At 44.0% G+C, this 24,790-nt stretch overlaps 1 long non-coding RNA gene across 1 annotated transcript in view; it reads left to right on the plus strand.

Moving 5' to 3' along the window:
* LOC144494149 (uncharacterized) overlaps window positions 1-20,911 on the plus strand; it is a 59,418-nt gene extending 38,507 nt beyond the window's left edge. The window contains exon 4 of the long non-coding RNA XR_013497824.1: window positions 20,852-20,911. This is a non-coding gene — a long non-coding RNA (uncharacterized LOC144494149). The remainder of the gene's footprint in view (window positions 1-20,851) is intronic.
* The last annotated feature ends 3,879 nt before the right edge of the window (window positions 20,912-24,790 follow it).

The following is a 24,790-nucleotide window of genomic DNA, read 5'->3' on the forward strand; positions in this document are numbered from 1 at the left end:
TGAAAATCGAATTGGAGGGGAATTTGGCCACACAGTCATAGGTATATAAAGAGTATAATAGGGGGCTGAGAACACAGCCTTGTGGGGCACCGGTGTTGAGGATGATCGTGGAGGAGGTGTTGCCTATCCTTACTAATTGTGGTCTGAGAGTTGGGAAGTTCAGGATCTGGTCGCAGAGGGAAGAGCCAAGGACTAGGCCACGGAGTTTGGAGATGAGTTTCATGGGAATAATGGTGTTGAAGGCTGAGCTGTTGTCAATAAATAGGAGTCTGACATAGGTGTCCTTGTTATCTAGGTGTTTCAGGGTTGAGTGCAGGGCCAGGGAAATAGCGTCTGCTGTGGGCCTGTTGCGGCGGTCGGCAAACTGTAGTGGATCCAGGTAGTCTGGGAGGCTGGAATTGATTCATGCCATGACTAACCTTTCGAAGCACTTCATAATGATGGATGTCAGAGCTACCGGCCGATATTCATTAAGGCAAGCTGCTTGGTTTCTCTTAGGTACCGGGATGATGGTCAAGTTCTTGAAGCAGATGGGGACCTCAGATTGTTGTAAAGAGAGGTTGAAGATGTCTGTGAATACCCGCATCAACTGATCCGACAGGATCTGAGTGCACGTCTGGGTACCCCATCCTGGCCAGTTGCTTTCTGTGGATTGATTTTCAAGAAAGCTGCTCTGACATCTGCAATGGTGACCCCAGATACAGGTTCATCCAGGACTTCCAGGGTGGAGGGCATGCTCTCGCTGACCTTTTCCTGAAAGCTCATTGTTCCACTGGAGCAAGCAGAGAGGGAGTGATTGGAGGCAGGAGTGCTGGTGAGAGATTGATTGAATTATTTATTTATTTAATTAGTCAGCTAGTGTGTGTTTTTTTTTGGCCTTTACTTTTGTAGTAGTATTTTTCTTAAGTTTAAAGTGAAAACCGGAAGTGGGCTGCTATGGAGTCTGGGAAGGGTTTTTTAAGCGCGCAAAGTATAAAAGGTAGGCTGCAGTATAGAGCGGGCAGCGTCGGGAGCGGGCAGTGGAGTGTGTGGGAAGCAGAGTGTGAGCTATAAGGGCTTTGGCTCACAGGGCTTAGGCAGATAGGGCGAGCAGGGGTGAGTTTAATTCATTTTTGCTGTTTTTATCTGGTACTGGCAAGGTATCGAGAGGGGATGGGTGTGCGGGCAGTGCTATGTTCCTCTTGCACTATGTTTGAGGTGAGGGACTCCGTCGGTGTCCCTGCTGATTACATCTGTGGGAAGTGCACCTATCTGCAGCTCCTCCAAAACCGTGTTAGGGAACTGGAGCTGGAGTTGGATGAACTTAGGATCATTAGGGACACAGAGGTGGCCATAGACAGAAGCTTTAGGGATACAGTTACTCCGAGGAATGAAAACAGATGAGTGACGGTGAGAGGGGCTGGGAGGAAGCAGTCCGTGCAGGGATCCCCTGTGGTCATTCCCCTTAGCAACAAGTATTCCGCTTTGGATACGGTTGAGGGGGATGACATACCAGTGGTGAGCCGCAGTGAGAGGATCTCTGGACTGTGTCCGTCTCTGTGGCTCGGGAGGGTAAGGGGCAGAGTGGGAGGGCAATAGTTATTGGGGACCCGTTAGTTAGAGGGATAGATAGGAGGTTCTGTGGCAGCAAAAGAGACTCACGGATGGTATGTTGCCTACCGGATGCCAAGGTCTGTGACGTCTCAGACCGTGTTTTCCGGATTCTGAAGGGGGAGGGGAAACAGTCACAAGTCGTGGTACACATTGGTACCAATGACATAGGTAAGAGAAGGGACGGGGATTTAAAACAGGAATTTCTGGAGCTGGGCTGGAAGCTGAGAGCCAAGACAAAACATGTGGTCATCTCTGGTACGTTGCTGGTGCCACGTGATAGCGAGTTGAGGAACAGGGAGAGAGTGCAGTTAAAAATGTGGTTGCAGGGATGGTGTAGGAGGGAGGGTTTCAGATACGTGGATAATTGGAACACATTCTGGGGAAGGTGGGACCTGTACAGAGGGGCACCAATATCCTGGGAGGGAAATTTGATACGGCTCTTCAGGGGGGTTTAAACTAATTTGTCAGGGGAGTGGGAAAAGGAGTTGTAGTCCAGAAGTCAGTGTTGAGGGTGGTGAGGTATTGGGGAAGGTATCAGGGTCAAGGGTGGGTACCGGTAGACAGGAAGGTGGGTTGAAGTGTGTCTACTTCAATGCAAGGAGCATCCGGAACAAGGTAGATGAACCTGGGGCGTGGATTGGTACTTGGGACTAGGATGTTGTGGCCATTACAGAGACGTGGGTAGAACAAGGACAGGAATGGTTGTTGGACGTTCCGGGGTATAGATGTTTCAGTAAGTGTAGGGAAGCTGGTAAAAGAGGTGGAGGAGTAGCATTGTTAATCAAGGATAGTTTAACGCCTGCGGAAAGGCACTTCGAGGGGGATCTGCACACTGAGGTAATATGGGCTGAGGTTAGAAATAGGAAAGGAGCGGTCACGTTGTTAGGAGTTTACTATAGGCCCCCAAATAGTAATAGAGATGTGGAGGAAGAAATTGCTAAGCAGATTATGGATATGTGTGGGGGTCACAGGGTAGTTGTCATGGGGGACTTTAACTTTCCAAATATTGATTGGAACCTTTGTAGGTCAAATAGTTCGGATGGGGCAGTTTTTGTGCAGTGTGTGCAGGAGGGTTTCCTGACACAATATGTGGATAGGCCGACAAGAGGTGAGGCCACATTGGATTTGGTACTGGGAAATGAACCGGGCCAAGTGTTAGATTTGGTTGTGGGAGAGCACTTTGGAGATAGTGACCACAATTCGGTGTCTTTTGTTATTGCAATGGAGAGGGATAGGGCCGTATGGCAGGGCAAGGTTTACAAATGGGGGAGAGGTAATTATGATGCGATTAGGCAAGAATTAGGGGGCATAAGTTGGGAACTGAAACTGTCAGGGAAAGGCACTAATGAAAAGTGGAACTTTTTCAAGGAACAAATACTGGGTGTCCTTGATAGTTATGTCCCTGTCAGGCAGGGAGGAAATGGCCGAGTGAGGGAACTGAAAGAGGTGGAATGTCTTGTGAAAAGGAAGAGGGAAGCTTATGTAGGGATGAGGAAACAAGGTTCAGATGGCTCGATTGAGGGTTACAAGTTAGCAAGGAACGAGCTGAAAAAGGGGCTTAGGAGAGCTAGGAGGGGACATGAGAATTCCTTGGCGGGTCGGATCAAGGAAAACCCCAAGGCTTTTTACTCTTATGTGAGGAATAAAAGAATGACCAGGGTGAGGTTAGGGCCGGTCAAGGACAGTAGTGGGAACTTGTGTATGGAGTCAGTAGAGATAGGCGAGGTGATGAATGAATACTTTTCTTCAGTGTTCACCAAGGAGAGGGGCCATGTTTTTGAGGAAGAGAAGGTGTTACAGGCGAATAGGCTGGAGGAAATAGATGTTCGGAGGGAGGATGTCCTGGCAGTTTTGAATAAACTGAAGGTCGATAAGTCCCCTGGGCCTGATGAAATATATCCTAGGATTCTTTGGGAGGCAAGGGATGAGGTTGCAGAGCCTTTGGCTTTGATCTTTGGGTCCTCGCTGTCCATGGGGATGGTGCCAGAGGACTGGAGAATGGCAAATGTTATTCCTCTGTTTAAGAAAGGGAATAGAAATGACCCTGGTAATTATAGACCGGTTAGTCTTACTTCGGTGGTTGGTAAATTGATGGAAAAGGTCCTTAGGGATTGGATTTACGACCATTTAGAAAGATGCGGATTAATCCGGGATAGTCAGCACGGATTCGTGAAGGGCAAGTCGTGCCTCACAAATTTGATAGAATTTTTTGAGGAGGTAACTAAGTGTGTTGATGAAGGTAGGGCAGTTGATGTCATATACATGGATTTTAGTAAGGCGTTTGATAAGGTCCCCCATGGTCGGCTTATGATGAAAGTGAGGAGGTGTGGGATAGAGGGAAAGTTGGCCGATTGGATAGGTAACTGGCTGTCTGATTGAAGACAGAGGGTGGTGGTGGATGGAAAATTTTCGGATTGGAGGCAGATTGCTAGCGGAGTGCCACAGGGATCAGTGCTTGGTCCTCTGCTCTTTGTGATTTTTATTAATGACTTAGAGGAGGGGGCTGAAGGGTGGATCAGTAAATTTGCTGATGACACCAAGATTGGTGGAATAGTGGATGAGGTGGAGGGCTGTTGTAGGCTGCAAAGAGACATAGATAGGATGCAAGGCTGGGCTGAAAAATGGCAAATGGAGTTTAACCCTGATAAATGTGAGGTGATTCATTTTGGTAGGAATAATTTAAATGTGGAATACAGGGTCAAAGGTAGGGTTCTGAAGACTGTGGAGGAACAGAGAGATCTTGGGGTCTATATCCACAGATCTCTAAAGGTTGCCACTCAAGTGCATAGAGCTGTGAAGAAGGCCTATAGTGTGTTAGCTTTTATTAACAGGGGGTTGGAGTTTAAGAGCCGTGGGGTTATGCTGCAACTGTACAGGACCTTGGTGAGACCACATTTGGAATATTGTGTGCAGTTCTGGTCACCTCACTATAAGAAGGATGTGGAGACACTGGAAAGAGTGCAGAGGAGATTTACCAGGATGCTGCCTGGTTTGGAGGGTAGGTCTTATGAGGAAAGGTTGAGGGAGCTAGGGCTGTTCTCTCTGGAGCAAAGGAGGCTGAGGGGAGACTTAATAGAGGTTTATAAAATGATGAAGGGGATAGATAGAGTGAACGTTCAAAGACTATTTCCTCGGGTGGATGGAGCTATTACAAGGGGGCATAACTATAGGGTTCGTGGTGGGAGATATAGGAAGGATATCAGAGGTAGGTTCTTTACGCAGAGAGTGGTTGGGGTGTGGAATGGACTGCCTGCAGTGATAGTGGAGTCAGACACTTTAGGAACATTTAAGCGGTTATTGGAAAGGCACATGGAGCACACCAGGATGATAGGGAGTGGGATAGCTTGATCTTGGTTTTAGATAAAGCTCGGCACAACATCGTGGGCCGAAGGGCCTGTTCTGTGCTGTACTGTTCTATGTTCTATGTTCTAAAACGGGCGTAGAATGCATTCAGCTCATCAGGGAGGGGTGCGTTGGAGCCGGCGATTTTACCTGCCTTCATCTTGTAGCCTGTTATGTCTTGCAGACCTTGCCATAGTTGGCGGGTTAATGAAAGTGTTACTGAAAGATTGCAGTGTTAATGAAAGATTCTATGATAGCACTCGAACAGATGTAGGTAATGTTGCAAAATAATTTGGTTTGAGGAGGAAACTATTTGCTCTGAGGAGCAAAAAAAGGACCAACTGAGAGTAAAGTAGAGGGAAAAGGAAATGGAGGATAAAATAATCAATGATGAAAATGAAAAGGGGAACAGTTAAAGGTATTTGGTTGACTAAAATAATAACTAAAAAAAAGAGAGCCAGCCCTAAAAATGAGAAACATTGGTTGATGAGACAATACAGGGACAATAGGAAGCAGGAGAAGATTACAATCCATATTTCCACAAAGAAGTGGAACAGATGAAGAGACTGTTTTCCATCTCTCAGTCACTCCTGTGAATAACCAGCTCTGTTTGTTTCCCAAAGTTCTGTAAGTTTTACTGTTTAATTTAAACTGATGAGTCAGCTAAATATATTGTGCAAAATTCACATTTCAGCAACTATTCCAGCCCATAATGTTCTGACCATTCTGTTTATGGAGCATGGTGTTTATTCTTAAATATTTTAAAACAGAAATATTAGGAACAGGAATCCAGGAATCATAATGTGAGAGCATTCAGTATTATTTAGCATTTAGTTTGATCTCTAATAGAACCGAACGTAGAATCGGAGAATCCATACAGCACAGGAAAGGTCATTCGGCCCTTTGAGATTGCACCAACTCTCTGACAGAGTATCCCACCCTTGCCGTCTCCCCCATCCCATTCCCACAACCCCAAACATTTCCCAGAGCTAATCAGTAACATACATATTTTGGGACACTACGGGGCAATTTAGCATGACCAATCCAACTAACTTGCACAGTGGGAGGAAACTGGAGCACCCGGAGGAAATCCATGCAGCTACGGGGAGAACGTGCAAACTCTACACAGACAGTCACCCAAGGCCGGAATTGAACCCGGTCCCTGGAGCTGTGAAGCAGCAGTGCTAACCACTGTGCTGTGCAGCCCTTACATTTTTGTTGATATGTCAAAGGGTGGTTACTTAGCAACGTTTAATTCATACAGCTGTATATTCATCACAAAAAAGGTGCATTAATAATTGTATTTTAGAATGCAATGTCAGCTATGAGCTGTGGGGAATCCAATTTTAAAGTACTGTGAATTATTTTTGAAAAATATACAAAACTGTTTTCCAGATGGATTGAGGTACCGTAGTGAATGTCACAGTATAGTTTTAAAAAATTCAAAATCTTTAAAAGTTTAAACCTTTAAAACTTCCGCTACCTCAGAAAAGCAACCAGCATAATCAAGGACCCCACGCATGCCGGACATTCTCTCTTCCACCTTCTTCCTTCAGGAAAAAGATACAAAAGTCTGAGGTCACGTACCAACTGACTCAAGAACAGCTTCTTCCCTGCTGCCATCAGACTTTTATTTTAACAATACAGGAAACCCATGTCAAACGAAAAAAGGTTGATCAATCTGTGTTGTCACAATGAATAAAATAAAAACCACCCTAGCTATGCGTAACACTACATGCTGCACCCTTTCTTTCCCTTCTGCCCTATGTACTCTATGAACGGTATGCTTTGTCTGTATAGCATGCAAGAAACAATACCTTTCACTGCATCCCATGTGACAATAATAAATCAAATCAAATTGCATCATTTAGTGTCCTTGCTTTCAAATATTCCAGTTTCATTTTTGCTGCTTCCTTGCAGGCCGACAAATGAGCACAATTCATGAAAACTCACAATGATGATTGACTCACCTTGCACAGGGTCAAGCTTGTGGTCAGCGCCTGCTTCTACCCTCGTGTTTTAAAACCCACACAAAAGATCACAGAAACCCGATTATTCATGAATGCAAGTCATGTTTAAAATTCTGTGATCTCTTGTGCTGGTTTGCATCATTTTGTTGGAGAACAGAAACTCTGGACCATGGTGTTTAACCAGCAACTCTCATGTTTTCAGGGTGCCTGATCGAGCTTCACTGTTAGTTATTTAGAAATCCTCTCTTGTCCTATTGCACGTAGAGAAATGCATAGCACTTTTCACTTCCTTATTCATTTATCTTGTTGTCTGTGGGATTTTTACCCAAAGTGCTCAACAGATAATAAATTCATTTTGAATTGTAGTCACTCATTTTGCAGCAAACATAGCTGGCAAGATCCCATGGACAACAAAATAAATGAATAAGGAGTTCATCTATTTTCAGCAATGTTGAGGGAGGAACATTGGCCTGGAAAACTCCTATGCTTTTCTGCAATACCTGGTGTTGTGAGACTTCTTACCGTGTTTATCCCAGTCCAACGCCGGTATCTCCACTTCATTTCTGCAATACTGGCATGGAATTTTTTTATGTTCACCCAGACAAGATATAGGCAGAATTTTACTGCCCTGCCCACCACGCGAGTTGGAGCAGGCGAGGGAAGGACATCTGTAAACCTTGGGCAGGATTTTACGGTTTCGGGATGAGCAAAGGCCATAAAATCACCCATTAGGTCCTTGGCTTAAGATCTTCTCTGGGAGACAATACTTCTATTAATGCAGCCTTTGCTCAGCATGGCATTGGCACGATTATAATGTTCAAACCCTGGGGTGGATTTTGAACATCAGTCTGACTCAGATATTCGAGTGTCACCACATAGCCAAAAGCTGACACAAAAGTTTGAATAATTTACCTCGTATCTGTATTGTTAAAAGTGTAGTGTGTAGGAAGAACACTCAACCATTAGTGTAAACTCGGTGGCGCCTTGTTTTTAAGAGAACTTGTGCCTGTACATAACGTGGAGGAAACCCATGTCAAACGAAAAAAGGTTGATCAATCTGTGTTGTCACAATGAATAAAATAAAAATGCTATTGTTGAATTCACTAATTACTACTGACACAATTCACATTTTCATCTGTGTGCAACTAGCATGAGTCTTAGTTCAGCAATTACATCCAGCTCAAAGTCAATGATTCAGCTTCATCCTGATCTTTCTAACAAAATAAATAATTTATGAGCAACGTTGGTGAACATATTATCATTCGAACTAAATGATTGAACCAGCTGCTATCACGTCATTGCCTTGCTGACATTAGCAGTGACCAATCTGTGTCTGTTCTCAGTCTTTCATTTGTCAGGCACAGCAGCCCTCGATTGCAGTGCCACCCTTGACATTTACAGAGTGGCACTTTGTCATCCTGCCTGGCTGAAATGCCAACCAGCTGCTTGTTCTCCATTGTGATAGGTCATTGTGTTTGACAGGTCGCGGTCATCTTTGATGCAAAAACGTTCACAACCATAGTCTGATTAAATGGTACATGAAAATGTGGGCTGTCATGCCTCTAAAAGCATAACTTAACTCTTTTTAAAAAAACATTGAGGTTACATTGGCAATCCTAGTTTATTCACATTGGATGCGTTTGATACAATGTTGATTAAAAAAGAGACATCTAACATTTAGCCCCTTAATTATTTGGCACTGGGACACATGGTAAAGTCTGCAAGACATACCAGGCTACAAGATGAAGGCATGTAAAATCGCCAGCTCCAACGCACCCCTCCCTGAGGAGCTCAATACATTCAATGCCCATTTTGACCAAGAGGTTAGCGAGAGCATGCCCTCCACCTGGAAGCCTTGGATGAACCTGTATCTGGGGTCACCATTGCACACGTCAGAGCAGCTTTCTCAAAGGTCAACCCATGGAGAGTGATTGGCCGAATGCGATAGCTGGCCGAGCACTCAAATCCTGTGCGGATCAGCTGGCGGGCGTATTCGCAGACATCTTCAACCTCTTTTTACAACAATCTGAGGTCCCCATCTGCTTTAAGAAGACAACCACCATCCCGGTACCTAAGAGAAACCAAGCAGCGTGCCTCAATGACTGTTGTCCGGTGGCTCTGACATCCATCATTTTGAAGTGTTTCGAAAGGCTAGTCATGGCACGAATCAATTCCAGCCTCCCGGACGATCTGGATCCACTACAGTTTGCCTCCGCCACAACAGGTCCACAGCAGACGCCATCGCCCTGGCCCTGCACTCAACCCTGGAACATCTAGATAACGAAGACACCTATGTCAGACTCCTATTAATTGAAAGCTGAGTTGTAGTCAACACCATTATTCCACGAAACTCATCTCCAAACTCCGTGGCCTGGGCCTTGACACCTCCCTCTGTGACTGGATCCTGAACTTCCTAACTCTCAGTCTAAAATCAGTAAGGATAGGCAACAACACCTCCTCCACGATCATCCTCAACACCGGTGCCCCACAAGACTGTGTTCTAAGCCCCCCATTATACTCCTTATACACCTATGACTTTGTGGCCAAATTCCCCTCCAATTCAATTTTCAAGTTTGCTGATGACACCACCGTAGTGGGACAGATCTCAAACAATGATGACAGAGTGCAAGAATGAGATAGAGAATCTGGTGAACTCGTGTGGCGACAATAATCTCTCCCTTAATGTCAACAAAACGAAGGAGATCGTCGTCGACTTCAGGAAGTGTGGAGAACATGCCCCTGTCTACATCAATGGGGACGAAGTAGAAAGGGTCAAGAGCTTCAAGTTTTTAGGTGTCCAGATCACCAACAATCTGTCCTGGACCCCATGCCAACACTATAGTTAAGAAAGCCCACCAACGCCTCTACTTTCTCAGAAGACTAAGGCAATTTGGCATGTCAGCTACGACTCTCATCAACTTTTACAGGTGCACCATAGAAAACATTCTTTCTGGTTGTATCACAGCTTGGTATGGCTCCTGCTCTGCCCAAGACCGCAAGGAACTACAAAAGGTCATGAATGTAGCCCAATTCATCATGCAAACCAGCCTCCCATCCATTGACTCTGTCTACACTTCCCGCTGCCTCGGCAAAGCAGCCAGCATAATTAAGGACCCCACACACCCCGGACATTCTCTCTTCCACCTTCTTCCTTCGGAAAAAAGATACAAAAGTCTGAGGTTACATACTAACCGACTCAAGAGCAGCTTCTTCCCTGCTGCCATTAGACTTTTGAATGGACCTACCTTGCGTTAGGTTGATCTTTCTCTACACCCTCGCTATGACTGTAACACTACATTCTGCACTCTCTCGTTTCCTTCTTTATGAACAGTATGCTTTGCCTGTATAGCACGCAAGAAACAATATTTTTCACTGTATAGTAATACATGACAATAATAAATCAAATCAAACATCAACTATTTTTTACTTAAGAAATTTCCATCAAAGTAAATCAACTGAAGATACAAATCCTTTTGTGCAATCATTATCAATTCTCCAATTAGAATGTTATTTTTACAGAATACAAAGTTAGTAGCAGCAGAAATCCAAACGAAACACCACTGTGAAGAACCACTACCTGCCCCAAACATGATAAACTCCATAAGAGGGAATGGAGCTTGGGATTCCATTATTTGGGAATGTCTATCTTTATAACTCTACAAGGAGCTTGGCCTATCAAATGGCCAAATTGGACCCCTATCTGAGGGTTCACATCAACATGAATTAAATAGATAGTAGTTCCATAAGTAAATTATTTTATAGTCAACCATAATACTTCCTTTCGATGCCACTTCCTAACCTAATAGGAACATAGGAATTAGGAGCAGAAGTAGGCAAATTCAGCCCTTCAAGCCTGCTCCGCCATTCAATCAGATTTCTCTCTGGTCTCAAATCTACCTCCCCACCTGTTCCCCATATCCCCTGATTCCTTTTCTTATTAGAAATACATCTATCTCTTTCTTGAAACCAAAGATTCTGACTCCACCACACTATGGGGCAGCAAGTTCCACAAATTCACCACCCTCTGCGAGACGTAGTTCCTCCTCACCTCAGTTTTAAACCTGCCACCTCTTAACCTTTACCTGTGATCTCTTGTTCTAGATTGCTCCATAAGAGGTAATATCTGGTATACATTTACATTATCAATCCCTTTTAAAATTTTATATACCTTGATCAGATCCTCTCTCATCTTTCTAAACTCCAGCGAGTATAAGCCCAAACGGTTTAATCTCTCCTCATACGTCAACCCTTTTATCCCCAGATTCAATCTGGCAAACCTTCTCTGAACTGCCTCCAATGCCACCACATTCTTCTTTAAATAAGGAGATCAAAGCTGGACACAATACTCCAGATGTGGTCTCACCAATTCCCTATACAATTGCAACAATACTTCTCTACTTCTATATTCCACTCCCTTTGCAATAAATGTCAACATCCCATTTGCCTTTTTTATTACATGCTGCACCTGCATACTGACTTTCTGCAATTCATGAACACAGACACCCAGAACTCTCTGCCTGGATGAATTTTGAATCTGCTTTCCATTTAGGTGATAACTTGCCTATTTTTTTCTGCCAAATGGACAACCTCACACCTATCCACATTAAACTCCATCTGCCAAATTTTTGCCCATTCACCTAGCCTATCTACATTCATCTGTAAAATTTTTATATCCTCTTCACTGCCTGCTTTCCCACCTATTTTAGTATCATCCGAAAATTTTGCTATGTTACACTCTGCCCCTGCTTGCAGATCATTTATATAGATTGTAAACAGTTGAAGTCCGAGGACTGACCCCTGTGGCACATTTAGTTACATTTTGCCAGCCAGAGAAGGACCCATTTAGCCCAACCCTCTGCTTTTTGTCAAAGATTCTCCATGATTGGGAAATTGCTGTTGGTCATTGTTGTAATGATGGGTTAGAAGTAGTGCAGACTCATGAGATAGTCCTGCTATAACTAAGCAGGCAATGCTTGACATTACTAGTATATTACTTGATACTGACTGTTACAGTCTGTATCAAGGGAGGACTGGGTTGGATGGGGGCTCAGGCATCCAGAAAGAAAGTTATCCCACTCGTCCATTCTACTTTGATGACCCAAATGTTACTCATTACTGCCAGTTGACAAGCAAACTGAGTGAAAGCATATCGAGAGGCTCCACACAGGGATGTGAAACCCATAATCTCTGGAACAGCTTTCTTTACCCTGACCCCAGTCAAATCTATCAACAGCAGGCACCTATTGAGCCAAGGATATCGTAGAATCATAGAATCTACAGCATGGAGACAGGCCCTTCAGCAAAACTGGTCCGTGCTGACCAAAATGCCCATCTAAGCTAAGCCCTATTCACCTGCATTTGGCCCATATCCCTCTAAACCTTTCCTGTCCATGTATTTATCCAAATCCCTCTTAAATGTTGTCGATGTCCCTGCCTCAACCACTTCCTCTGGCAGCTCATTCCATATACGTACCACCCTCTATGCAAAAAAGTTGCTCCTCAGGTTCCCAATAATTCTTTCCCCTCCTAACTTAAACCTATGCCCTTTAGTTCTTGATTCCCCAACTCTGGGAAAAAGACCGACCCAATCCATGCCTCTCATGATCTTATACACCTCTAAGATCACCCCTCAGTCTCCTACAGTCTCTCCCTATAACTCAGGCCCTCAAGTCCTGGCAACATCTCTGTAAATCTCTTCTGTACTCTCTCCAGTTTAATAACATCTTTCCTATTGCAAGGCGACCAAAACTGAACACAATACTCCAGGTGCGGCCTCACCAACGTCCTGTACAACTGCAGTGTAAGTTCCCAACTTCTATACTCAATGCCTTGACTGATGAAGGCCAGCTTTCCAAAAGCCTTCTTCATTACCCTATCTATCTGTGACTCCATCTTTAGAGAACTGTGCACCTGAACTCCCAAGGTCCCTCTGTTCCACAATACTCCTTAAGGTTCTACCATTCACCGTGGAAGTCCTACTTTGATTTGACTTTCCAAAATGAACACCTCACACTTACTGGTATGGAATTCCATTTGCCATTTGTCAGCCCATTTCCCCAACTGATCAAGATCCTGCTGCAATTTTTGATAACCTTCCTCTCTGTCTACAATGCCACCTATTTTAGTATCATCTGCAAACTTACTGATCATGCCTTGTACATTCTCATCCAAATCGTTGATATAGATAATAAACAGCAATGGGCCCTGCACTGACCCCTGAGGCATACCACTAGTCACAGCCCTCCAGTCCGACAAGCATCCTTCCACCATTAGCCCCTGCTTCCTACCAATGGCTTTAGTCACACTTGTGCTCTGTCTTTGGAGCTAACATGCCTGCAGATCACTCTGATTGCGAGCAGCAGTTGTGAAAGTCACAACATATTACTGTTGAGAGTTTGAAACTGCATCGCTGCACGTTGACCAAGAGCCCTCGCAGAGTGTTACGTTAGCCTCGTAATAAAATCACGGAAACAATTTGGTTCTTGATCAACTGCCTTCTCAAAACAGGCTTCGTCTTTGACTGTCAATGCAATTTTGAACAGGAGAATCATTTCAAGTTGGTTTTGGTTATGATTGAAAGCAATCAGATTTATACATTAAAACATTTATTTAACATTGAGATCTGATCACTTTCCCATTGATTGTAAACAATTCTCAAATAAAAATATTTTTACAATTAGAAGATTTCTTAAAGAAGGTTTTGACATTGATCATGACGCCAATAGTCAATTTATCTTCCCATACCGGTATTCTGACCCAACTAATTTAAACTTGACTGGTTAGGCTGCTCTGCTTTAGCTAATTGTAATATACGATTTAAGCACACTCTGCATGAAGATTAAATAAACAAGGTTATTTCATTGGCATCAAAACTCTAGAAATTTTCAATTAGGGAAGGCACAACTCTAAGAAACAAACTATTTACAGAGAATATTCATCACCAATCCTCCAGAACTTTGTCCTATTCATCACCTCAGCTCCACAATGCAGCGACTCACCAGGTTTGTTCTGCTGCCCAGCTCCTGGCTGCAATACCACACCCTTCTCTCACCATGAGGCTTCTCTGACTCGGGGGAACATCCAGTTGCACTGGCTATGTTTCTTCCTCACTCCTTAGCCACCCTCAGGGTCATCACTGATGAAGAGTCATCCAGACTCGAAATGTCAGCTCTATTCTCTATCCACAGACGTCAAACCTGCTGGGATTTCCCAGCATTTTCCGTTTTTGTTTCAGATTCCAGCATCCGCAGTAATTTGCTTTTATCAAGGTTATCAAGCAGTCCTAGGACCCTGCCACACTGCCACTCACAGGATTTCACAAGGGCTTTTTCTGTACTTGATGTGCCATATGATGCTGTGATTGAGCTGCTGCAGTTCTCCAACACTTAGATTCATCCATCAGCTTACCTCCTTCAGTGGTGACAAAAGTTCCCAGCATTCTGAACCAGCCACTTGCAGACATCAACTCTAACACTACGAATAATAATAATAACAGATACAAATGTACACATGCCCAGAAACACCATCAACCAGAAAAAAAATTACACTTTTCTCTCTCTAAATATTTAAAAGACATTTGCCCTCTAGCAAAAAGAAGCAAAGTTGAGAGAGTTAACGATTATTAAACATTAACAGTTGATTTGAGTAACGTTCCTACTGAGATGTCAAAAATTCTGCCTTACAGGCAGACTTAACAATTGTGAATGAATGATGAGTGTTGTGTGATGTGGAAATAACCAAATGATAAATAGATAAAATAGTAATGCATCCATTTTAGAATGAAAACCCATCTAAGCTACTGAGATCTCAGAGACAGCCTAAGTACTGGTAAGAGCCACTGGGGAGTAAAGACACCACCGTGTTAATTACATGTGAATACTACTTCTGTACAACACTGTGCCCAGAGGTTTTAAACCCCTGACAGGGAAACTTTATAATGCTGTTATAGTAATGCTATTTTCATATTCTATAATTGAAATAACATAACAAAGTTTCATTCCTGAGGCAGATTGTGGTGTAGTAGGGCACCTAATGGTATCTGCCATTTAAGCTTGCTCCTGCAACCTTCAGTTCAAACACGTTGGCCCACCAAGTTTCTGGAAATGTAGGGGGCGATTCTCCCAAAAAATAAAGTGCCCAGCGTTCTTTGGGCGTACTTAGTTGAATGAATCTCCAACACTCTGTGTTTCACAGAGTGCCGCAGGGGGATTCATGTCACTCAGGGAGGAGGAGGAGGGGGCCTAATCCCACCCGAGAGGCTGAAATCAGCTTGCTGAGCGGGCCACTGCGCATGCCGTCCCATTGCTGGCCTCTCGATGGTGAATTTCCATATTGTAATTAGTCTCGCTGATTTCCAAGGCTGATTTAATCAAAAAAGGGGCCTGGAAGACTCGTGATCGGCTGGACGCTGGTCACAAGTCTCGCTACAGGCCGCCCCCCTGCCGATGTTAGTGCAACATGCCGGGAGAATCGCGCCCATAAACCTATGACAGCCCAGCACGGAAATGGTGGGTGTGGAGAGAGTGGTGGCGGGGAGAGCATAATTTTCTGTTTGGTGTTGGGACCCCCGTGTCAATACAATTTCCGAGTTCCAACTCTGTTCCAAGGGGGAAGCAGTCATCAGTCATTTGCCTGAGGTCAGACCCGAATTGATGGGAAGGCAAGTTTGGAAACCAAGAGGGAGTGGCAGAGGAGGGAAGAGGTCAAGGTTGAAAGTGTGGGCCTGATTTAAAGGGTCGTTATTGTGGCAGCTGTCCTGCAATGCAACAGCAAGCAGAAGGGACGAGTATGAGATGCAGAGGCCTAGTGCACATGGCAGGGTAGCCGCGCTTAGAGTCAAAGAGGTTTACAGCATGGATACAGGCCCTTCGGCCTAACTTGTCCATGCCACCCCTTTTTTTTTAAAACCCCTAAGCTAATTCCAATTGCCCACATTTGGCCCATATACCTCTATCCCCATCTTACCCATCTAACTGTCTAAACGCTTTTTAAAAGACAAAATTGTACCCGCTTCTACTACTATCTCTGGCAGCTTGTTCCAGACACTCACCACCCTCTGAAAAAATTGCCTCTCTGGCCCCTCATTATTTTATAGACCTCTATAAGTTCACTCCTTAACCTTCTACGCTCCAGAAAAAAAAGTCCCAATCTATCCAGCCTCTCCTTATAACTCAAACCATCAAGTCCCGGTAGCATCCTAGTAAATCTCTTCTGCACTCTTTCTAGTTCAATAATATCCTTTCCATAATAGGGTGACCAGAACTGTACACAGTATTCCAAGTGTGGCCTTACCAATGTCTTGTACAACTTCAACAAGACGTCCCAACTCCTGTAGTCAATGTTCTGACCAATGAAACCAAGCATGCTGAATACCTTCTTCATCACTTTGTCCACCTGTGACTCCACTTTCAAGAAGCTATGAACCTATACCCCGAGATCTTTTTGTTCTGGAACTCTCCCCAATGCCCTATCATTAACTGAGTAAGTCCTGCCCTGGTTCAATCTATCAAAATGTATCACCTCGCATTTATCTAAATTAAACTCCATCTGCCACTGGCCCAATTGATCAAGATTCCGTTGCAATCCTTCTTCACTGATAACCTTCTTCACTGTCCATTATGCCACCAATCTTGGTGTCATCTGTAAACCTACTAACCATACTGCCTATATTCTCATCCAAATCATTAATATAAATGACAAATAACAGTGGGCCTAGCATTGATCCCTGAGGCACACCGCTGGTCACAGGTCTCCAGTTTGAAAAACAACCCTCTACAACCACCCTCTGGGTTCTGTCATCAAGATGTGGAGATGCCGGCGCTGGACTGGGGTAAACACAGTAAGGAGTCTAACTTGGACTTAAATTGGACTTTAACCTGATGTTGTTAGACTCCTTATCCTGTCATCAAGCCAATTTTGTATCCATTTAGCTACCTCACCCTGAATCCCGTGAGATTTAACCTTAAGCAACAACCTACCATACGTTCAGCATGGTGGTGGTGCAAGAAAGGCGAAGGGTTTCGCTCCTAGAAAGTAGCAGGTAAAGACTACCCAGTAAAACCAAGCAGATTGGAAATAGCACAGCATTTGAGTAGCCGCAGTGTCATGAGGAGAACTAATGAGGTTTAATGGCAGACTTTATTCTGGCAATATGAGTGCAATGTGATGCCTAGATGAAAGGTGTTCAGCTCTGCAGCCATCAGCCAAAACAGCAGCTGAACAGTCCCGACGGGGTTTGATTTCTTTTCATCATCATCATGTGCACTCAACTCAAAGACAGATCCTTGGCTCATAGTCCCCTCCATGTCTCTCTGTCCTATGTTCAGTCTTTTCATTTTTCAGTATCCTCATTCAATTTTTAAGCCATCCAGCATCAATACTCTCCTCCTTCCTCTTTATCCTCAAAATCTTTCCTCCATCTGGGGGGAACAGTGGTTAGCACAGCTGTCTCACAGCGCCAGGGACACAGGGTCGATTCCCAGCTTGGGTCACTGTCTGTGCAGAGTTTGCACGTTCTCCCCATGTCCGCACAGGTTTCCTCCGGGTGCTCCAGTTTCCTCCTACACTCCTAAAGATGTGTTGGTTAGGTGCATTGGCCATGCTAAATTCTCCCTCAGTGTACATGAACAGGTGCCGGACTGTGGCAACTCGGGGATTTTCACAGCAACTTCATTGCAGTGTAAGCCTATTTGTGACACTAATAAATAAACTTCATCTCTTAAAACTGTTTCCTCTTAAGAAATACTGACCCAGTATCTCTGCCTGTTCCAAACTGCATTCAGCAAATGTCTTTGTTTGTTCCTGCACGCTTCATCATTTGTTACATAAGAACACAACATGAAAACTCAGAGCAGGAATAGGCAATTCAGCCCCGCAAGCCTCCTCCCCCATTCAATACGATCATGGCTGATCTCATCTTGGCCTCAACTCCACTTTCCTGCCCATTCTCCATAACCCATCACCCCATTACTGACAGATTAAAAATCTGTCTCTCTCCTCCTTCAATTCACTCAATGTCCTGGCATCCGCCACACTCTGGAGTAGTGAATTCCATTGATTCACCATCCTTTGAGAGAAATAGTTTTTCTTCATTGCGGTTTTGAACCTTCCATCCCTTATCCTAAAACCATAACCTCTCATTCTAAATTGTCCTCCAAGAGGAAACATCCTCTATTTCTGTTACTATTTCTGCTCAGCTGGCTTCTTCCATTCTCTGCTTTAGCAAGTTTCTTCCTTCCATAATGTCCAAGTTTCACATCCATAGAAAACAACACTCCAAATAAAGCTTTACAAGACACTCCCTGAGTCGTATATTAACTTTTCCAGTTAACAACATTCTCTTCTTTGAAATACAGTCTCTCTAATTACTATACTTTTTCTTATTTCTGTGTTATACCTTCGATCTGCAGATATTACGCTTTCTAAATACTTGAAATCGTGCGCCTGTTCTAGTTCTTTTCCTTCCGATACTATGTGACTATTTCTTGGATTTTGAGATGGACAATACTTTGGCTTTGCTGATGTTCACTTCCATGTCCAGTTCGTGCCTGATGTTATTAGTCTATCCACCAGTTTTGCAATCCTTCTGTGCTTGCTGCAACTGCTTTGTCATTGGCAAATTTAACTGATATTATCCTTCTTCCCACCAACCCCTCCAAATCACTAGATTCTGTCTTCAAACGCTCCTTTAATCATCGTTGAAGAGGATTGGTGAGAAACAACACCATTGTCGAACTCCTCTTCCAGTTACACACGAGGTTGTATTTAATGTTTCCGCTGGCAGGCTTGAAGGTTGGGAAGAGCAGGAAAAATCCAGTGGCCTCCCACCACCTTCCTGCTGACGTCAGCCTGTCTGAGATTTCCCAGGAAGTGAGAATGTGATGGGTGACTAATTCACTTTTTGGTCTATTAGTGGCCACTCGCCCCACTGTCGCTAATATTTTATCCATAGTGGGCAGAAGCCCATGCCTATGCTGGAAGCTGCATGGACAGGTGCCAGGCAAGGTGTGAGAGGAGACATATTTGCAGGTAGACGAAGTGCATTGGAGGTACTCCACCTCCCCCACCCCACTTTAACCCTCCCCCATAATCCTGAACCAAGCCCCTCCACCCAACCCCCTCACCCTTCCTCCCCCCTCAACTTTCCTCAGCAAGATGCCCAACCCCAGACTTACCACGGCTCCTCAGTGTGATGGGTCTCCCTGTAGTCCTGGCAATAACTATTATCCTGGCTGGCTCTGCTGGAACTACAGAGCTCTTCGCCAACTCAATAGACCTGCAAATTCCGAAGGACTTCTTCCTGAGACTGGGGCAAAATCTCACATTCAAGCAATTAATACTGCTCCCAGCATTAAATTTTCCCGGGATAGCTGTCAGGATCATGAGCAGACTCCCTTTGACCTTTTAGTTGGGAGGAGGTGGTTTCAGATCCCAGAGAGTCAGGTTTATGGTTCTGATTCCCCATTGTCTACTTTCATTGCAGTTGTTTGTCCCATATATAGATTTCTTATGAGTATTCTATCTTTCCAGTCTATTCCAAACATCTTTCAACACTGTTCAGAGCTTAATGCAGACAACCCCATCGAATGCCTTTACAAAATCTACAATTCCTGGTCAAACTTTAAACTGCGTCCACACATCAGTTATATAATGCTGATTGCTTCTCTCATTCCCCTTCCTGTCTCAAGTCCAAATAGATGATCTCCAACCCATTCTCTCTGTCACAATTCTCAACATAGCCTTTGATGCACAATCAGACTAATTGCATGAAAGGCAGAACATCGGCATGTGTCTTTGGCTTCTTTCTTAAGGTGATCATTATTGTCTGCATGAAGTCCACTGGCCAGCCTCCTGATAAGTAAATATCTTTGTACAGCTTAGTAAACATTGATGTTAACTTATTTTCCGTGTTTTTAATCAACTCTCTTGCAGTTTTAATCTCATTTATTGCTGCTCTTCTCTCGCTCTTTAGCTATTCTTCTCCCATGAAATCAAGGTCCAGATGATTCACTTATTTCCTTTTGGGTTTTCATTTTTTGCATACAGTTCTTAAACATGCTCCTTCCATCTTATTCTTATTTCATCAGGGTTTAATTCAGTAGGAGGACATCAAGTGGACTCTTCCATTTACTTCTGAACATGGGAGGGATATGTGCCAGGGTAATTGCTGACCTATGAACAAGGCCCAGAGCTCTATTGTAGTGAGGACCTGGTAGTAATCATAAATGGAGCATCTTATTGAAAAGGAAAGAACGGGAGGTGACCTTATTGAGGCATATAAAGTTCTGAAGGGGCTTTAGCAGGGTAGATGTTAGGGGGATGTTTCCCCCTGTGGGGGGATTTAGAACTGGGGGGAAGAGTTTCAAAATCAGGGGTCTTCCATTTAAGATAAAGATAAAGAAGAATTATTTTCTCTCAGAGAACCTTTAATCTTAGGACTTCTCTTCCCCAGTGAGCATGGTGGAGGCTGGGTGAGTGAATATATATCTTCAAGACTGAGTTAGATGGATTTATAAACAAAGGTTATGGAGGAAATTGGAGTTGAGGCCACAATCAGCACTGCCATGATCTTATTCCAGGCACAGCAGGCTCAAGGGGCTGAACGGCCTTCTCCTGCTCCTATTTCTTATGTTCTTAGAGATATTAGGATTGATGGGAGAAGACAGTGTTGCCTTATCTCTTTCTCTCTCTTTTGTTTGATTTGATTTATTATTGTCACGTATTATACAGTGAAAAGTATTGTTTCTTGCGTACTATGCAAAGCATGCCATACATAGGGAAGGAAAGGAGAGAGTGGAGAATGTAGTGTTACAGTCATAGCTAGGGTGTAGAGAAAGATCCACTTAATGTGAGGTAGGTCCATTCAAAAGTCTGATGGCAGCAAGGAAGAAGCTGTTTTTGAGTCGGTTGGTTCATGATCTAAGATTTTTGTATCTTTTTCTTTGCAGAAGAAGAAAGCAGAAACTCCATGGAGTTATCAGTCAGCCATCCTGACTGCAATGGAAAAGGCAGCATTGACATTGTGAGGCAGGTGCTGCCTGAAGAAGTGGGTGATGGAAAGATGAGAATAATAAAAAGATATAACTCTCTAAATGGAGTGTACTTTTCTATGTCTGATAATGTGCCAAAACTGGAACTGCACTGGGAAGCCTCAGCTCTGCAGAAGCATCTGTTGTCACAGCCGAGTTCACACGATTGCCTTCTTATGTCTCTCTCAGGGCGAGTTGTGAAGCGGCAGCATGCCAAAACCACAGCAACGTCACTGATATCCTCAGATGACATGGAAGTCACAGACTCTGAACCATCTCGTCATTCAAGCGCACCATCCACCAGTGCAACTACACTGACATCAAAGTATCCTCACATGTAATTAGAAAGGGTGGCATCGGCTGACGAACGTGTTAAGAGTAAGCAGGAGGAAATAAAAGAGGCAAAAGCAAGCTGTGGGCAGTCCCACTCAGAAGAAGCAGGAGGCCACAGCCATCTCTGCATATGAAGTTTCTCGAGAGTCATAATGTGGGTTGACTTTGACCAACAATATGAGATTTGTGCCCAAGTGTTGGAGTTCCCCGAGATAGTGGGATGAAAATAAAAGAGTTCATTTGAACTCATGAGCTCCTCCACTGAGAGGATGACCAAGCTCATAGAAAGCCTTATGGATCAGCACTCTGAATGTATGCAGGAACAATGTGTTGAATGCATGGAATGCTGTGTGGCATTAGCCAAACAGTTGCGCTGGTGGCATAGAGATACATAAAGTAGATGCTAGTTGGACCCCAGTTACAAATCCAACATGGAACCCGCTCCTTCCCACAAAATTTGCAAATTAACCCTTAACGAACTGACAAACTCATTACAAAATAAAATACAGCCAATGCCGGGAATCTGAAATAAAAACAGAAAATTCCAGAAATACTCAGCAAGTCAGGCAGCATCTATGGAGAGAAACAGTGTTAACATTTACTTTCACTGACCTTGTCCAAAACTGAGGAAAGATAGAAACGTGTTAGAATTTGAACAAGTGAAAGTGGGGATGCAACATTTCTCCATGTTGCACTCTGATGGCTGCTATGTAGCCATTCACACCTCATCTAGACATAACTTGTGTTTCCTTTCTAAACCCATTATCACTTCCTTTGGTTTTTGCAACATGAAGCCTTTTGTCAGTTAATTTCTCCTGCCTTCCACTCAACCACAGAACTTCTCTCCTCCCTCCCTCCCTCCCCTTTCCCTCAAATCCTACTACATTTCTATCTTTCCTCAGTACTGATGAAGGGTCAATGACCTGAAATATTAACTCTGTTTCCCTCCATGGAAGCTGCTTGACATGTAGCATGTTTCCAGCATTCCAAAGCAGGCAGGTGTACTTCAATGTGGAGAAACGTGAAGCGATTCATTTTAGTAGGAAAAGTGTAGAAAGGCAATGGTGCAATCTTACCGGCCATTCATGCCACGCTCCCGCTGCAGTGAGGTCAGAGAATTTGGTGGCCAGCCAAATCTCCATTCACTGCAACGGAGTGGAAAAATCCCTCCGGCATGAACGGTGTTAAGATTCCAGCCAATATAAAATAAAGGGTACAATTCTAAAGGGGTTGCAGGGGCAAAGGGACCTGGATGCATATGCACTCAGAGTGGTGGGTGCTGCCAGAGGAGGTGGTGGAAACAGGCACATTAGCAACATTTAAGAGTCATCTGGAAGGGCACATGAATAGAGAAGGAACACGGGGATATGGACCAAGTAAGGGCAGAAGGTTTGTTTTGCTTAATTAGGGCATTATGATTGGCACAAGCTTGGAGGGCTGAAGGGCCTGTTCCTGTGCTGTACTTTTCTTTGTTCTATTAGTCAATGAAGGTGGCAGCACTGGTTGAGAGAGCAGTTAATAAAGCATACATTATCCTAGGATTTATCAATAGGGACATAGAATACAAGAGCAAGGAGGTTATGTTGAATGTGCATGGGAAACTATTCAGCCTCAGTTGGGCATGACACTTTCGGAAGGAAGTGAAGGCATTAGAGAGAGTTCAGGAAAGATTCATGCGAATGGCTATGGATAAGGAACTTCAGTAATGAAGATAGATTGGAGAAGTTAGGGCTTTTTCCACGGAGAAAAGACTGAGAGGAGATTTGATAGAGATGATCAAAATCATGCAGAGTCCAGACAGAGTAGATAGGGAGAAACTATTCTCACTCATGAAAGAATAGAGAACAAGAGCGCACGGATTTAAAGTAATTGGCAAAGAAGTAATAGCAACATGAGGGATATAAGGGAAGGAATTCTGCTGTCCTGAACCATAACCCTACATGTGACTCCATAGCAATATGGTTTACTCTTAAAATGCCCTGTGAAATGACAAACAATTCAGTTGTATCCAATATATGAACATAGGAATTAGGAGCAGAAATAGGCAAATTCAACCCCTCGAGCCTGCTCCGCCATTCAATCAGATCATGGCTGATCTCTCCCTGGCCTCAAATCCACCTCCTCACCTGTTCCCCATATCCCCTTATCCCTTTTTAAAATTAGAAATATATCTATCTCCTTCTTGAAACCATTCAATGATTCAGACTCCACCACACTGTGGGGCAGCGAGTTCCACAAATTCACCATCCTCTGCGAGAAGTAGTTCCTCCTCATCTCAGTTTTAAATCTACCGCCTCTCAACCATTACCTATGACCTCTTGTTCAAGATTGCCCCGTAAGAGGAAACATTTGGTCTACATTTACTTCATCAATCCCTTTTAAAACTTTATCTACCTCGATCAGATCCCCTCTCACTCTTCTAAACTCCAGCGAGTATAAGCGTAAACTGTTGAATCTCTCCTCATACATCAACCCTTTCATCCCCGGAATCAATCTGGTGAACCTCCTCTAAACTGCCTCCAATGCCACCAGATTTTTCCTTAAATAAGGAGACCAAAGCTGGACACAATACTCCAGATGTGGTCTCTCCAACACACTATACAATTGCAACAACACTTCTCTACTTTTATACTCCAGTCCCTTTGCAATAAATGCCAACATCCCATTTGCCTTTTTTATTACATGCTGCACCCACATACTGACTTTCTGCGGCTATAAAGAAAACAATAATGAATGAAACCAGACGGATCACTCGGCACCAACCTAGGTCCCAGAAACAACGTAGCCCTGTCGACCCTCCAACGTCCTCAGGGGGCTTGTGGCAAAATTAGGAGAGCTGTCTCAGACTAGTCAGGCAATAGCCTGATACAGTAATATGCACACAATCATACCTGATGGATAATATCCCAGATACCAGCATCACCAACCTGTCTGCCTCAAATGCACCTGTCCATAACTGTATTGATAGGAGTGACCACCATACAGTCCGTGTGTGAGTCCCATCATTCTGTTTTGTGACACTACCACCGTGCTAAATGGGACAGACTTCAAACAGATTGAGCAACTCAAAACTGGGCACTCATGAGACACCGTGGATCATCAGCAGCAGCAGAATTGTACTCAACTGCAATCTGTAACTTCATGGCTCGGCATACCCCCCACTCTACCAATATCACCATAAGGTTCAACACCATTTGAGACTCCTCAGATACTGAAGCAGTTCAAGTTCAAATGCAACAAGGCCTGGACGATGCCCAGGCTTGGGCTGACAAATAGCAAGTAATATTCGAGCCACACAAGTGCCAGACAATGACCATCTCCAACAAGAGAGGATCTAACCATTGGTCCTTGGCATTCAATGGCATTACCATAGTTGAATTCCCCACTATCAACATCCTTGGGGTTACCATTGACCAGAAACTGAACTGGACTAGCCACATACATATTGTGGCTACCAGAGCATCTGAAAGGCTAGGAATCCTGCAATGAGTAACTCAACTCCTGACTCCCAAAGCCCGTCCACCA

The sequence above is a fragment of the Mustelus asterias genome, chromosome 5 (genome assembly GCF_964213995.1).
Source record: "Mustelus asterias chromosome 5, sMusAst1.hap1.1, whole genome shotgun sequence".
Taxonomy (NCBI): Eukaryota; Metazoa; Chordata; class Chondrichthyes; order Carcharhiniformes; family Triakidae; genus Mustelus; species Mustelus asterias.